Source organism: Thermobia domestica, chromosome 6, assembly GCF_964235325.1.
Source record: "Thermobia domestica chromosome 6, izTheDome1.hap1.1, whole genome shotgun sequence".
In the NCBI taxonomy this organism is placed as follows: domain Eukaryota; kingdom Metazoa; phylum Arthropoda; class Insecta; order Zygentoma; family Lepismatidae; genus Thermobia; species Thermobia domestica.
The window spans coordinates 54,507,816-54,524,549 of record NC_137459.1 but is presented as its reverse complement, the minus strand read 5'-3'; the positions used below and the strand labels follow the sequence as shown (position 1 = coordinate 54,524,549).

At 37.5% G+C, this 16,734-nt stretch overlaps 1 long non-coding RNA gene across 2 annotated transcripts in view; it reads right to left on the bottom strand.

The window, feature by feature from the left end:
- The window catches only part of LOC145688010 (uncharacterized), a 298,897-nt gene extending 284,357 nt beyond the window's left edge, over window positions 1-14,540 (bottom strand). Inside the window, exon 1 of one of the 2 annotated variants that reach the window (XR_014131826.1) lies at window positions 13,693-14,540. This is a non-coding gene — a long non-coding RNA (uncharacterized LOC145688010). The remainder of the gene's footprint in view (window positions 1-13,692) is intronic. The other variant, XR_014131825.1, reaches the window with a different exon arrangement.
- Window positions 14,541-16,734: the final 2,194 nt, after the last annotated feature.

Here is a 16,734-nt window from a genome sequence, read left to right as displayed (position 1 = left end):
GAAATGTACAAACAAACAAGGATTGGTTATTACACAAAGCCATGTTAATCTTGTCTGCCGGGGCAGCTCGGCAATAGGTAAACGCGTGGGCAGCCAATAATTAGTATTGGGTATGACTGCAGGAAAGGTAGAAAGGAAATTTTGTAACTAGAATAAAACCAGCATGAGAACACAGAAAAATTAGAAATAAATGAGAAAGTTCTTAGAAAGCAATTAAGATTTGTGCATGTTGCAGGAAGAAGAAAACGGAGGATCATATGAGCATCGTCACGAAGAAAAGTATGTAGATCATCTAGCAGTCCGACACAGAAATATTGAGCTGCAAATATGAAGAAGAATTAAGCAGTGTGACATTTAAGTCCACTTATTTAGTATTCGATGATTTGACTACGTCATTGCAGCAAAGTAATACTGGATTTAATATGGATACAGAGATTTTCCATATTGGTTTCCTAGTGCTGGACCAAGGTGAAGTTGGATTATGGAGAAAACTACATTTGATAATTATTTAGACAAGTTTGACATGAGATTATCCAAGGAGAATTTTTTTACATTTTGGATTAATCTTTGCAAAGAGCTGGTATTCCGAGAAAATGAATTTGTTCAACAATTTTAGGATAAATAACAGAAGTCAATAAATCTTTTCAATATTTAGATTGTAATTATATAATCAGTCTCTCTTCGTAATTTCATTTAGATTTTATTGAGAATACAATAGTTTTGTAACTACGACTAAAACTTAGACAAAACTTACATTTGATATCTACCCACATCTTAATTATTTTTATGATTTAATAAATGGTAGTATTTCCCAGAATTTTCTGTTGAATATTGATTAACTTCTAAAAATTTGATCAAAAAGTATTACATCTAAACCATTTTGTAACATCCTATGCTGTATAGTAGGAAAGTAGATGGTAGTTTGTGGATTCAAAAGATGGTTAATATTTCGTTAGCTATTCTTAACAGAGCCGTAACTTAGATTTTCTTTCTGTGGGAGTTGTAAGCATTAACACGTGTATTTGGGCCCCATTGAAAAAGTTTTTTTCTAATTCTTGAGTTCCCTCTTTCGATACTTCTCTTACTCTTTATGGGCCCACTGGAGCCTGTGGGCACTCCCGCATGGCAAGGTCTGCGGCGCCGTTAGCTATTCCCCTGGGCCTGTTCCATACATGACTAATTAGTGGGACAATATTGACAAATTTCAAAGCCATATGAATAAATATTTCTACGGCCCCTAATAGTAGACACTTCTTACTGAAATGAGCCAATGACTCATTTTTGTTTCATTTATCTTTTGTGTGCTATTTTGTTTATGTAATGTAGTGAACCTGTTTGATGCTTCATTTATAAATTCATGTTCGTATTGCATATGGATCAAGAAAATTGTCTTAAAGTGGGCCCCCCTCGAACCACGGGGAGCTTCCCTGGAGGGCAGTTACCCCTTCTGCCAACCCACAAGTTATGGCCCTGATTCATAACATGTTATAAATGGCCTAACAGTGGTGATTACTTTGTCAAAGAATTGTACTTCAGAAATATTGATTGAGGGTTAATGAGGACATCAGAAGCGTGGCTCTGTGACCCCGACACGATGGACACGGCTGCTCAAACACGGACTGCAACAGTGAAAAAAGCAAGAAAAAGTTAAAACTAATATACCACAAGGAACAAAAAGCGCTGCTAAATTAAAGATCGAAACGAAAAATAAAAGAATAAATAGATGGAATAAAAGAACAGTAACAAATTGAGAAAAAACAAGACTAGAATGAAAAGGCTGGCAGCAATAAAAAGTAGAACACATTAAAAACTCCGAGAATGTTAGCAACCTTTGAATAACAAATCGAAGTACCCGGCGAACAATACTAACATCTTCCCCCAACGCACGGAAAAGTGTACATGATAGTTTGTGACGTTCTGAGTATTCAGGATATTCAACAAGAATGTGCTGAATGTTCAGTGGGACAATACTCGCCTCAATACGAACGGTTCAAACCACGCAGCAAATAACTAAGCGTGGGATGAGTGTCCGATACGTAAAAGGCATCAGAAGCACATCTCTACGACTAGAATAAGAGGATGTATGCCACTCTCCCAGGAGCGGCTTAACCGCGTGAAGTTTGTCAATTATCTGGTCCCAAATCCCCTTGCCAGTGAGAGCGCATCAAAATGTGTAAATAGTTACGAAGATCGGATAATTAAAGATCGGATGTAAATAGTTACGACGTATTCGGGGCGTCGGGCTAGAGACAAAAATTGTAAAACAAATCTGGCGCTTGTCAAACATGTTCAAACCTGTTCATGCCAGTTAGGGTTTTGTTTTTACTCAACAATTTGACCTTGTAGGTCTCATCCTTAATGGTAGGAACTATAGTACTTATATTGATGCTTGAGAACGAGATTTGAAGCTGTCTCATCATAAAAGTCTAGTCTCGTCTTGTTATCAAGATGCGACGAGATGCAGGAAGTATCTTCTCTCTTGAATAATACTAAAACTGTTCCAGATTACTGTTGGTTAGTTGGGAGTTTAACGTCCCTTTTCAGCATTAAGGCTATGGAGAGACGAGACTTACAGCTTAAAGTGGGATACGAACCACTACTCGGGTGTTTTTCTGAGGCTTTAGGCTCTCAGCAGGTTTGTACTGCGACTACGCGCTCGAAAAGCGAGCGCTCTAGCCATGAGGTTACGGGGGAGTCCCGTTTTCTAAGTACATAAGCTATTATTTTAAAACTGTTTAGAACGATCCGCACGGACGAGCCAAATATCAAACTCCACTCGACTCGAAACTCGCCGTCAAAAGCAGTGAATTGGCTCTAACTGAACTCCGGAAAATTATCTTTGACTCAACTCGCGCTCATCCCAGGGGCGGATCAAGGGGGGAACGATCGCTCCCCCCCAGAAGAGGAAACTCTTATTCTATATATATAAATAAAACCATCCCAAAGTTTGGAGCCCTTAAAAGTAGCAATATGACAACCCCCCCCAGAAGTCTGTCCTGGATCCGGCCCTGGCTCATCCTTACTGTTTTCAGAAATCCAGATTTGCAATCTGCAAATGTGATAGGTTTAATGTTTCTGAAGGAAAGTATCAGGAGTTATAGATCTCCAGAGGTTTTTTTTTTTTTCGTATGTAGTTATACGTAGCTTGTGACACATAATAAAGAGCCAGAAACGATTGTGGATACAAAAGGAACTTGGAAGAATTATAATAAAACAAACTTTTTTTTTTTAACAGACTGATGTGGTGTCTAATGATATCTGTGTGTGTTTTTTTTTCATTTCGATCCCTTCGTCTCGGTCTGTTTCTCTTACTATAAAGTATATGATACTATTAAAAATTTTTGTATGGTCTACCCCCTCAAAGAAATTCTGGATACGACCGTGTATATGAGTGGCATACCTACTAATAATTCGGAATTCAGCAGCGTTTCATCAATATTAACCAAATTCCGCTGATTATTTCACTTATCGGCAAAAAATAAAGAATAGTTGCCAGAAAAAACAGATTTGAAAAAAAAACTCAGAAGAACTATGTTTTTTCATTGATTTTTTACACGCAACTGTATTTTGCATCTATACAGCACCACATTTTGTCTTTACTGTTAATGCATTCTGCTGTTCTGTTAGAGATATCATTAAAAGCTTTTAAATAAGTATCAATTTGGGCAACGACTCACTGATGTTCTTTCAGGCTTCACAACGTAAGCGCGAAGATTCATGAACTATCAAAAATGAATTTTCTAAAAGGTAGTTCAAACTTTATGGGTAATTTTGAATACGCCTAATATTGGTACATTAAAAAGCAAAATGATAATATATTTCAGTGATATAAAATATGACAAACGATAAATATCTTGTCTAGAGTTCAATCTGTTGGTTAAGTTACTTTTAAAATGTAACGCGTTACTTTGTCATCTTACATACAGTATGACAAATTACACTAATTGATAGTTGTTACTAATATCTCATACTCTGTGTTCGGAAGTAGCGCGCTGTTTGTAGCGAAGCTACAATAGTTAGCTACAAATTTTGTACTCTAACTGTAGCGGCGCTAGAATTTTAAACCTGTAGCTTGTAGCCGTGTCTGATCTTCATGTCTTATAATTTGTAACAAATTTTCCACTACAGCTAGTAATAAATCTTTTCCAGGACGCACAAATAGTTTGTAACTCCAACATTTTCTCAATTTTTAGTAAATTTATATATGATGGGGAGAATACAGGGTGGTCCGAACGTGGGCGTACTTCCCTTTAGTTTCAACAGTACAGTGTTAGTTATGGTAGAATGTCTGTACACAGTTACCTTGACGTCTTAAGAATCTTAAGAGTCAAACATCAGTATGATCACTACGTCGCAACAGCTGAATTCTGCGCCAAGTTCTTTCAGATGTTTTGTGCAGACACTCCGGAGTCACGAGGGTAAAGGCGTGTTCCACAGCAACTAGTAATTCCTGCGTTATTTGATATTGAGTGTTTCTTACTTGTTGCTTTATGAAACTCCAGAGCGTTTCTGGTGTCAGATCGGGACTTCTTGGAGGCCAGGCAAAGGGAGCTGGTGAAGATGCGCAACCTCTTCCAATCCGACGGCCAGGAAACGTATGGTTTAGAGTACTCGGGTCATAACCAAAGGAGGGGCAAGAAAACCATGGCCCTAATCACCTGGATCGATGAAAACTACTAAAACACTGTTTAAATCTATTAATTCTTCAAAACAGCTATACAATAAATTTATCGAGTAGGAAATTTACACCTCACTTTACAAGAACTGTTTCTTAAGAGTCCTCTTCACAGCCGAACTAAGGATTTGTTTAAGGAGAGGCCAGTTAAGAAGACCCACTAAGCCGGACATACAGTCTCTTCCATAAGAGCGACATCCAATCTAACCTCTCGTGACTAAACTATTCATTTGGATGTGTTGAATAAAACGTGCCGACTAATGATGCAATTGTTTTAAATGGGTCGGCTCATGGTTTGTTCACCACAGAGCCAAACTCAAAGACCGCTCATATATCCCGTCTACCGACCCGGTGACGCACCTCAACCGAGCCAGCTTGAGAGGATGGTTCTCCTGAGTGTAGCCGGCTCGAGCCCATAGCTCACTTGAGCCGAGCCGAATCGATCCGGTGGCTTATCGCGACCGAGCCGGTTCGAGCCGATGGCTCACCTGAGCCGAACCGAGCCGGTTGCTCATCGCAACCGAGTCTGCGGGAGCCAATGGCTCAGTTAGAAGAAGCATTTCAGTGACAGTAAAATTTCCCTTTATTTATTCACGAAGAGCCGAATGTGAGAATTCACTTCGGTTAAAGATGTAAAATTCGGAATGTAAACCCCTAAATAAAAATAATGGAGCACAGGTTCCAGCGTTTTTGATTTTTTTTTTTTTTATCTTGAAGAGAAGGGGAATTTCTATAGTAGTGGGGTCGCGGTAGATCAGTGGTAGTGCGTTCAATGGTTCGATCCCGCTCGCTTTAAGTAGGTTTTGTGGTGGACAAACACAGTGTGCTTGGGTTTGCTCGGGTTCTCCCGTTTCCTCCCACTTTCTTCATTCTCATCTTCAGTTTCCTTTAGCCTAACCGGCATAATAGTTGGACGTAAAACTCAAAGATTTCATTCCATTTCTATAGTAGTGTAATTTCCCTTTATATATTGAGAAAGTGTTCAATGTGAGAATTCGCTTAAATCGGAGATGTGAAATTCCGGATGTAAACTCGGAAATAAAAATATTTGATTTAGTGTTTCCAAATAGTCCACTTCTAAGGTGGGAAAAGGGGACTATTTTTATAATTAACATTTCCCTTTATTTATTCACACAGTGCCGTGTGTGAGAGTCTCTTAAGTTAAAGATGCGAATTCCAAATATGAACTCTTATGTAAAACAATGGAATAGAGTGGGGTGGGGGGACTGAACGGTGGGCGACTCTGAACATATTAACGTTTGTCATTTGTTTCCAAAAACCGTCACCTTGAGTTTGGTAGAAAGTGGTGGAATTGGAAGACGTTTGTGTGGTGAGCTAAATATTCGTGCGACATGAGGTACTCACGTTTGTTTTGGAGAGGAAAGCGGAAGAGAAACACAAATGTAAGGATCAAGTAATAAAATAGCCATAATGTAGTTTGAGACCTTGTGTATATAGTGTGTAATTTCTATTAGAGATAGCACAGAACCACGTTGTTGATGCATGGAAGTTTGGTGGGGATTTAGTCATGCCTGACTGCTACATGCTGACTGGTGCTACCATCTGTGAAAAATTACGAACACTTAACTGAAAACCTGCGTTGTGGGGCTACTCTAAACAGATTTGATGGGGTGACACTGAACACAGCTTTGTATTGCTGTTATGATGTTTTTACTCTATAATTTGTATACAGTGCCTTATCAGAGTTTCATGTTTCATTACAGCTGCCCAGAGACTACAAGAGTAAAGAATGGCACAAAATACGAACGATGGAATGAGCAAACAATGGCGCAAGCCTTCGAGGAAATTTAAAGAAGTGTCCCTCTGCCAGGCTGCCGAGAAATACGAGATACCCAAGGGCACGTTACACTTGCGGTTGAAATCTGTCAGTAGGAGGTCACAAGGAAGTAATCCCGTGTTTGGGAAAGAAGAGGAAGACGAAATGGCAAACTTGTTGCTCAAGGTGGCACGGAAAGCTTTCCCTATAACACCGCAAAATGTAAAAAAAAACCTCATTTGTCTACGCTGAAAAGAAAGCACTGCAACATCCTTTCAACAGGGAGACGCGATCGGAGGGAAAAGATTGTCTTCGATTATTTCTCAAACGAAACCCAGAATTATTATTACGAATCCTAAAACAGCTATCTCTTACAAGAGCAAAAGGTTTCAACAAGGAAGTTGTCGCAAGACTATTTTGATCTCCTGCATCAAACCGGCACTGGCTTGGTCAAATCTCCGGAACACATCTACAACGTGGAAGAGACTGGCCTTTCTTTCAACAATAAACCAAAGCGTGTTGTGGCAGACAAAGGTTGTTCAAATGCAGTGTTAGTGACATGCGCCGAGAAAGGAGAAAATGCTTCGTTAATTACGTGATGTAATGCTGCAAGCGCTTTCATTTCTCTGTCCTGGGTTATCTGCAATAGGTAACTGGATCCAATGTTCAAGATGCAGCCGTTGGTACCGTATAGTCTGTGTAAGCACTGGTGACAATGTACTTTTTATCTCTGGATGATGCAGAACCAGTGCGTGAGCACATGTCAGCATTGCTTAGTTCTACGGGGTTTACGTTCCCCAAGGAGTTTTAATACACAGTAGATATATTATTGATTTTGTTTTGATTTTAGTAAATCTCTTCCTTTGTTCTTATTGGACAGATCATTACATGCAGATTATTCTTTCCTAAAATATATACGTTTAGTATTTCTGCATATTTTTAGTGCTTTTTTTAATGTTCAGTTTCACCACTCCTTTGATCAGTTTCACCTCTCGATCGTGGGTGACTGAACAGAACACACGTGTTCATTTCCACGCATGTAGCATCCATTCTATACCAAATATCTCGCAGTGCTTGCATCGAGTGTTGAACAACATATTGGGGTTTCGATTCCATGTAAAGTTTCTTCCCTTCGTTGCGAACCGTTTGCTTATAAGGTAAATTACCATGAAATTGTTCAGTGTCCCCCCACCCCACTATATGTTTCAAGGCTTTCGTATATTCCACTGCTAAAAGAGGAAGGGCAGTCATTTATATAATATCAAAATTTCCACTTATTTACAATCTAAGTGGATAGGGAAGTTCAAAATTTTTGCCGAAAATAGAGTATCTAATGGAGTTATATAAGTATACTTATATTGAAATGCGATCTCAGGAGGAAGGTGGTTCAAATATTTTACGAATAACTATAAAAGGATTTGAGAAAATCTCCAATATGTGTAGCACATCACAAGGAGGCAATTAAGCAAACAAAAACAGAAAAAGATGGGCTCATTATTTTATAAGCTACATAGGTCGAGTTTCATAGCATCATTTTAAGTTGTTCTTTACGTCAAGAAACATTCAGTTGCTATCTCTAAAATAGCAACAATGTGCACAATATTATCAATTATACGAGTACCAATATTTTTCTTACGCATCCAGCACGCATTTTTTAAAACCTCATGAGTACCCTGATGTTCAACTAATTTTCGTGTTAAGTCTAATAATTTTAAAATTTAATACGTTAACAATATACGACAAATTGTCAGCCGAAAAACTATTTTATTTATTTTTATTTATTTATTTAGTTTTTTTTTTTTTTTGCTTTTCTGTTCTGCTATTATATTGATGGTTGTTTTGGGACTTCAGCGTCCCTTTTCAGCACAGAGGCTATATAATACGCGACCTCGATCTAAAGTATAATGCTGTGTTACAAATGGTCCATTCATTCCGGAGTGAGTGATGTAAGAAATCTCATCAAGGAACTGCACTAACAATAGAGTCGTTCCCCAAACCTATTTGTTGTATATGTTTATTAATATCACAAAGGTTTATAGCCTAGCTGCTGAAAAGGGATGCTAAACGAAAATCAAATGTAAATACTGCATGAAATTTTTTTTTTATTATTATTATTATTATTATTATTATTATTACATTCGCACAACCGCGTAACTTTCAGCCGGTGCCTTGAGCATTCAAAACCGGCGAGGTATCATTGGGAATATTTATTTTTTATCATTTATTTTATAAGTAAATGAAAAAGGGAGAAAAATGGAAAGGGAAGGTCACCACAACAGGACCACCACAGACAAGGATTGATAAACAAAAAGCAAAAAGAAAACCAAACAAAAGAAAAAACAAAACAATTAAGACAACGATATCTTGACTAGTTTTAAGGTGTTACTGTGTCACTAGTAACATGAATATTAGATTCTCACATTAAAAAGTAATAATAATATATATCAATGCTGTTTTTCTTCTTTGTTCTTTCATTAAATTTCTCACATCTTGTTCCATGGCTCTCGCTTTTTATTTGTCTCGATATATTTTTCACTTTAAATACCATATCTCACGATATTTTTGTTTCGTTAATGAATAGTTTTACATCCAGTTCTTCGATTCCCATTTCTGCGGGCACGGGAAAGTCTGCTCGTGTGGCTTAACTCTTGCCGACCCGCTACATCTGTGCGTACTCGCTGCGAGCCAGCAATCCCCGCAACTCATTTTTTTCCACAGTTGCCAACCATAGGATAATTTATCGTGATATACGATAATTTAAGTCTTAATACGATATACGATAATGGCCTTGCAAAAATACATGAATATACGATAATTTTAGAACGCACACTTTTTTGCAGATTTTGAATGTGCAAATAAATTATAGGTGTGCATTAAAGAATTACCAAGAAATATAAATCCCACACACACAGATTTGGTTATAGTTAAAGAGCCGTACTTCCCATTTAGGGAAGGACGAGAAACGCCATACTTTCAGGAATTATTCATTGACTATCTAGGATGTTAAAAAGTAGGTAATAGACTGAGTTCTTGCCCTTGTACTTAGGGTGTTTAGGTAGTGCAACAGTAAGATGTATCCTCGTGCACGGGAGATGAGAAGTAGCTGTTCTTAACTATTACCCCATTCTTTAAATTCAATTGCATTTACAGGGAGGCGGGAATAATGTTGTTAATGTTGAATAGAAGGCTCTGTTATTCGCGTGCGTGAGTGTGAGTGCCTTTAGATGTATAAAACAAAAGTTAGAATTAGTGTGTGTGGAAATAGTTGTGGAAAGTGGAATTACGTACGGTATAATTTATGTTTTCCTAATTACTTATGTGAACACTTAAAATAGCTATGGAAAGTGATAGAGATCCTGAAGGGTCATCCACTCCACAAAAGAAGCTAAAGGCATGAGGTGAGTTTAAACTTACGCATTTAAAACAAAACTTCAGGAAAGAGTGGTTAATTGATGCTGTGTTCAAGGACTGGTTAGAGCCTGTTATTGATAATGTGTATAAAGCTCGGTGTAAAGTTTCCAGAACCGAATTTACTGCTAAGTTGACTGTAGTAAAAAATCATGCTAAAGGGTTAAAAAAAATAAAAAGGCTAATAGTAGACGTCAAGTACTCGTCACTTCCCGAGGACGCAAGAAGTGCAGTCTTTTACAGATTATTCACTGAACATCTAGGAACTTAAAAATGGGGAAACGAAGCGAGTGTCTTTCGCTTTCCTGGTGATACGAATACTAGGACCCGTTGTATACTATTACAAAAAAAAAAAAAAAAAAAAAAAAAAGTATTTGAGCTAGTGAAACGTGTAGGGTTTGCCCAAAGAAAACTATTTTTCATCATCCACGTCTACTCCTCACACATTGTATACACAAGGTAGGCGAGCTGAAATAATGCTATTTTGGGGGGGGGGGGGGCAAACAATATTTCTATGAACACGGCAGATCATCATTTAACAGATGTAAATGATTACAAGTGAGTTCGCTGATTCTAAAATTACTAACAAGACTCAACTAAGTAGAACTAAGGCAACGGATGTGATAAAAATGTCATTAGTGAGGTAAATTTATTATATTTGGTAATAGTATACAACAATCATGATCTGTGCGCGTGGATACTTCCTACTGTTGCACTACGTATAAAAATGATTTTATTCCATTTAGAAGTAGTAAGAAGCATCCACGTGCACGTGACATGCGATATGTGTTTCAAATCCCCCACATATACTCACACTACGTACAAGGGCACATTATTATTCTTCGCATACCATAAAACACAACGAAGCGCAACGCAAACCGACGTACATTTTATTTTATATTACTCAGTAATTAAATGAAAGTCGCCTAGTTACCTCATTTTCAAGTTCCTATATCCTCAATGAATAATCCTTAAAAGACTGCACTTCGTGAGTCCTCGCTAAATGATGAGGCACTGTCGTATACTATATCCTTATATTTTATTGATATTATTAGTAGTATTATACTTGTTTCTATAATTATCACATAACGAATATACAACAATTTTTTGTTAATATACGATAATTTTAAAGAATATCGATAATTTTGTTTTCCGGCGTTGGCAACTGTTTTTTTACTGCTGTGGGAGTGTGTGCTCGTGTAGCATGAATGATAACTAATGCATTTCCGGCTCGCGCGGGTCCGCAACAGACTTTTTTGTTGCGGGCCCGGAACAGAATTTTCTGCTCGTCTGAACCGAGACTAAAACCGCAGTTCAATCAACTCACTGGAAAGTACCAAAAACGAGTCACTGCAATAACCATACACATACAGTCATGGTCATAAGTATTCGTACAGTGCAAATGTTGAAGAAAAGACACATATTTCTGCCATTAGGTAAATAATTAGACGCATGTGTTGTGCGAGACATATGCTTCATTCAGCAAAGAATATGCACAAAATAAACGGAAAACAAAACATAGATTGATTTGCTACAACAATGAAAAGAAACAAACTGTATGCACTGTGTGCTGGACATAAGTATTCGTACAGCAAACGAAAAGTTCTTTGGTTATGAATGACAAACCATAAATATCTTGCCTTAATACTTTGTAAGCATGCCTCGCTTTCGAATAACCTCCCTCAATCTGTTGGGCATTGAATGAACAAGAGACGTAGTGGTTTCAAGTGTAATATTCTGCCACTCTTGCTAAAGTCTCTCTTTCAGTCTAGTTTTATTAGTTATTTCATGTTTTCGTATGCGCGTTTCCAATTCACTCCACAAATGTTCAATGGCGTTCAGGACCGGGAACTGCACTGGGGTTTTCAGGATATGAGGCATGTGGTATAGTAACCACATACTCACAAGGTCGGCGGTATGTTTTGGGTCGTTGTCCTGTTGGAAGTAATAATCTTGTCCAAGACCCAATTTATCCACACTCTTCTGCAAATTTCGTTTTAGGATGTCTAAATATACATATTTATCCATCGTTCCGTCAATAAATACAAGGTCTTGAACGCCCGCGGTAGACATACAGCCCCAGACCATCACCCCTCCACCACCATGCTTAACTGTCACTTGTATATTCTGAACTTCAAGCTCAGTATTGGGTCTTCTCCACACTAAAATTCTGCCATCATTGTGGAAAATATTAAATTTACTTTCATTTGTAAACAATACCTTATCCCAAAAGCCTGTACTTTTACTTATATGCTCCTGTGCAAACGTTAAGCGCCATTTTCTGTTTTTCTTATTGATGAATGGTTTTCGTCTCGGTACCCAGCTCGATTGAAAAGCCGCTCAATAGTTCGTGAGGACACTTGTTTCCTGAAGTGTTCATATACATATGCCGCTATCGCTGACGATGACACTTTCGGCGTTTTCTTCATAATTCTCAACACTAAACGTGTTTCCCTCGTAGTGAGCTTTTGTGGACGACCCACCCTTTCACTGTTTATGTATATTGTTTTCCCTTTATATCGTTCTACTATACACTGTACAGTCGAACGACTTCTCTCCACTATTTCTGCGATTTGTGAATACGATTTGTTCTTCTGAAATAGTGATAGCATTAGTTTCCTTTCCTCGGGTGTGGTTTCTTTCCTTTTTCGCCCCATTATCTCTTTCTAGGTTACAGCGAACACCACCTCACACTTCACCTGACACTTCGAGCGTCTCAGTAATGACTATCTAGTCTCTGCCTGCTGGCACTAGTGATTTGATGGTACTTGTCGAGTATTATTCTGCGGTGTACGAATACATATGTCCAGGAAAATATCGCTCTGCCCACGCATTTCCTTTATTTGTACATTCCATAGTAAGGATATTTCTACGAATTCGTGTTGCGTCTACTCTTTCAACTGCAGGGACATGTCTGTGCTGGAGACATAACTCCCTCATTCACCATTTGCCTGTCAATGCATTGTTAATTCTGGCACAGGTGCTGTATGAATACTTATGTCCAGTACTGTACTTCTATACTTCAATTCAATCAGCAGACAAAAAAATAGAGTACATGAAACAAAAACTAATCCTGATAGGGCAAATAAAATGTGTACAAATAAATATGACTGCTTTTAAGAAATGAAAAAATCTTTTTTTTACGTCCCACGGTTATGCTGGTATGGCTAAAGGAGACTGATGAAAAATTAATGAAATGGTGGAATGAAGAAAGTGGGAGGGAAAACGAGAACCCCGAGAAAACCCACACATACGGTGTTTGTCCAAGACAAAGTTCACTTGCCGTGAGAGGGAATTGTCCCACCCACCAGAAGTGAACGCCGATTTTAAGAAATGTTCACGAAAATAAGTGTAGTTACATTCCACTTGAATTCAGAACAACTTACACAATTTGAATTTATCTGTACCAGACAGTTCATAAAAATGTAACTTTCTTGTGAATTTACTTGGAAAGGGAGGGGAGGAAACAATTAAGCTAATTGCCAGTTCAATATATTCTTCAAATTACAGTTTTAAAATATATAGTTTATCAATTTTAAACAGAAAATGCAAGTTAGTCTACTTAATTTCCTCTAGCATGATGCTTAATCCCTGTGCGCTTACTTCGATCCCGGCGAAGTTAGTTTGTGGTGGAGAACAGTTTCTGTGGATACTCTCGTGGTACTCCCGTTTCCTCCCACTCTCTCACTCCACGAATTCCATCATTCACTTGCCTTCATCATCCGTCTCCCTTAGCCTAACAGGCATAATCGTGGGACGTTCAACTGAAAGATGTTAACTTCTCAATTTTCTCTTCCAAAACTACTAGAATCAAACTAATGTTAATACTCACCAAATTTAACCAGGAAAAATCAGGAGAGAGAGAAATACCTTCCACTGATGGTCCAATTGGGGGCTTCTTGACTTTGAAGCGAAAGACAATTAAGTTTTCAAATTTTAAGATTTAACCGAAAATTTAGGTGATATGTTGAAAATCAAATCTATAATAATTTCTGATTTTTACCTCAAAGTAACAACTCAATACAAGCTGCCACAAACTCTTGTTTAATTGCAAAGCAAGCAAATTACTTTTTAAAAGAATGTCTCCAAATTAAGCTACGAATTGAATGTATTAATTCTACAGATTATTTCCTCTCCCAGTTTAACTATTTTAAGAATAAATTTATTAAACGTCCAAATGTTTCTATTCTCCGACATCGCTTTAATAATTTCCATCAACGTCACTAATTAACTTTATTACAAATTTTATTTAGAATCAAGCTTTGAACTCACTATTCAATTTCAATACTAATTTATATATTTAAAGTTAATGGCTCACTTGAATTTAAGCACGTCATAATCACCAAGCTTGTAACACTTAATTACCTTCCATTTTATTTAGAAATTAAATACGTTAATCACTTTTTTAAAACATATTTTAGTAATAAGCACTCGAATATTTAAGGTACTTCACTTATATACAATATCTTTAAAACTATACTGTTTAAACTTCAGAACTTTTAGTTGCCCCATAAATCTCCTTTTAACCAAGAATCTTGTTCTTCCATTCCGTCTGCCAACGTGCGCTATCAGTTGGAGACCCTCACTCCTCTGTGTCCGAGTCACGTAATTCACTTCAACGCTTTTCAGGCTTCAACTTCATACGAAGACAATAGTGGACGATACTACCATCTGTTGCGAATATTGGCAATTAATTGAGATACATTAAGATATATATATATATTGTTCCAGATCCAGTACACACAACTATTTTTAAAAATAAAGGAACAAAAGCATCTTAGAAACTATTTAAGGCCCTTTCTTTCCTTTCATTTTCTATTGATTTCTTTTTAAAAAAAGTTACAACCAAATCTCATTAACTATCATATTTCTTCCATTATTTTGAAGAGGGTGGCGGTTTACACCCGCCACAATACCTCAAACGTCAGAGTTGGTCATAGTTCCCAAGAATCTATCATTGGACTGGTATGGTATTCGTGCGTCTATTTGTCTTTTTAATTTCAGTATAATTCTAGATATAAGTACAAAATAATTTTCCAGTAATTATATATATATATATATATATATATATATATATATATATATATATATATATATATATATACAGTGGCTCACAAAACTATTCGGACACATGGAAAAGAAATTAAATTACCTTCAATATATGAAGGAAATAAATTTAATTGCTGCTACTAAGTATGTCAGATACAGAAGTACATGTCAGAGATTACATAATCAAAAAAATGTTATTGTAACTAAACAAAGAAAAGATTTTATTAACTCTGAAGATACAGAAACGAAAATATAACACAACAAAACTATTCGGACAGTTTGCTCAGGAAATAATAATATTAATAATAAAACAATGAAACCAAAAAGTTAGTACCTTGTGGCCTTGCCTTTCTTATGAAGAACTTCCTGTAGTCTAATAGGCATGCTTTGAACCAGTTTTCTGGTGTATTCAGGAGAGATTTTCCTCCACTCTTCTCGTAATCTGTCTCTCAGATGTTCCTTAGACTTTATGGGCGTCTTTCGTACCTCCTTCTCCAACTTATCCCACAGATTTTCTATGACGTTCATGTCAGGTGATTGGGGAGATGGATGGAGCACTTTTGGACAGTTGTATAAGAGCCAAAGCTGCACAATATGAGATGTGTGCTTTGGGTCGTTATCTTGGTAGAACATAAAAGTATTGATTAAACCACGTTTTTCTGCACTTTTCTTCAAATTGTCTTACAAGATGCGAAGATAGACATCCTTATTCATTGTCTCATCAATAAACACTAACTCACCTACACCATTGGCGGACATACAGCCCCACACCATGATATGTCCACCACCATGCTTCACAGTAGCTTGTATATTCTTTTCCAGAAGCTCCTCATCTGGTTTTCGCCACACCATAATTCTCCCATCTGATCCACATATATTGAATTTCGATTCATCAGCAAAAATTACCCGATTACACCATTCTTCGTCTTTTTCTATATGTTGTCTGGCAAATGTGTCTCTTTCCCTTTGGTTTGTCTTACTTATATACGGCTTTTTCCTCGCGACGCGGCCATGAAAATTTGCCCTTCTCAATACTCTACGAACAGTTTCTACACTCGCTTGCTTCCCTAACTCTGTTTGCAGTTGTGCAGTTATATTCGGAGCACTTAGACGAGGATTCTTCTTCACTTTTCTCACTATGAATTGTTCTTCTCTGGGGGAAAACTTTGTTGGGCGTCCTCCCGCGGGACACAGTTCGAGCCTATCCTCTTTAGTGAACCGTTTGATTACATCGTACACCGTACTTTTCTTCATTTGTAGCATTTCCGCAATTTGACGGCAACTCTTGCCCTTTGCGTGGTGGTAGACAATCAGCTGGCGCTGATCAAACGTGCTCTTCTTGCCTCTCCGTCCCATTGAGCATGCTGGAATTGCTTTCTTCAATACACATACACAAGGATTAAGTTCTGGACATTGTTTCTGAAACTTACAGTAACTATTTACGGCCTCTTTCTGCATTCCAAAGTACTATTATTGTGTTACCAGTAATCGCTGTCCGAATAGTTTTGTGGTGTCATATTTTCCTTTCTTTATGTTTAGTGTTACTAGTAACTTTTATTTTTGTGCTAAAATGAAGTGTTTTGTGCTTTTCTGTTGTCTAACATATATTTCTTCATATTTCATACTTCAACTCACGAATTGTATTTATGTCTGTCACAGTATCAACGTTTATGCATGGAATTTCTATGTGTCCGAATAGTTTTGTGAGTCACTGTAGATAGATAGATAGATATAGAGAGATAGATAGATAGGTAGATAGATATAGCAGTGGTGCCCACCCACCCTTATGTCTATGACGCACCCCCCCCCCTTCCCCAATTGTCTA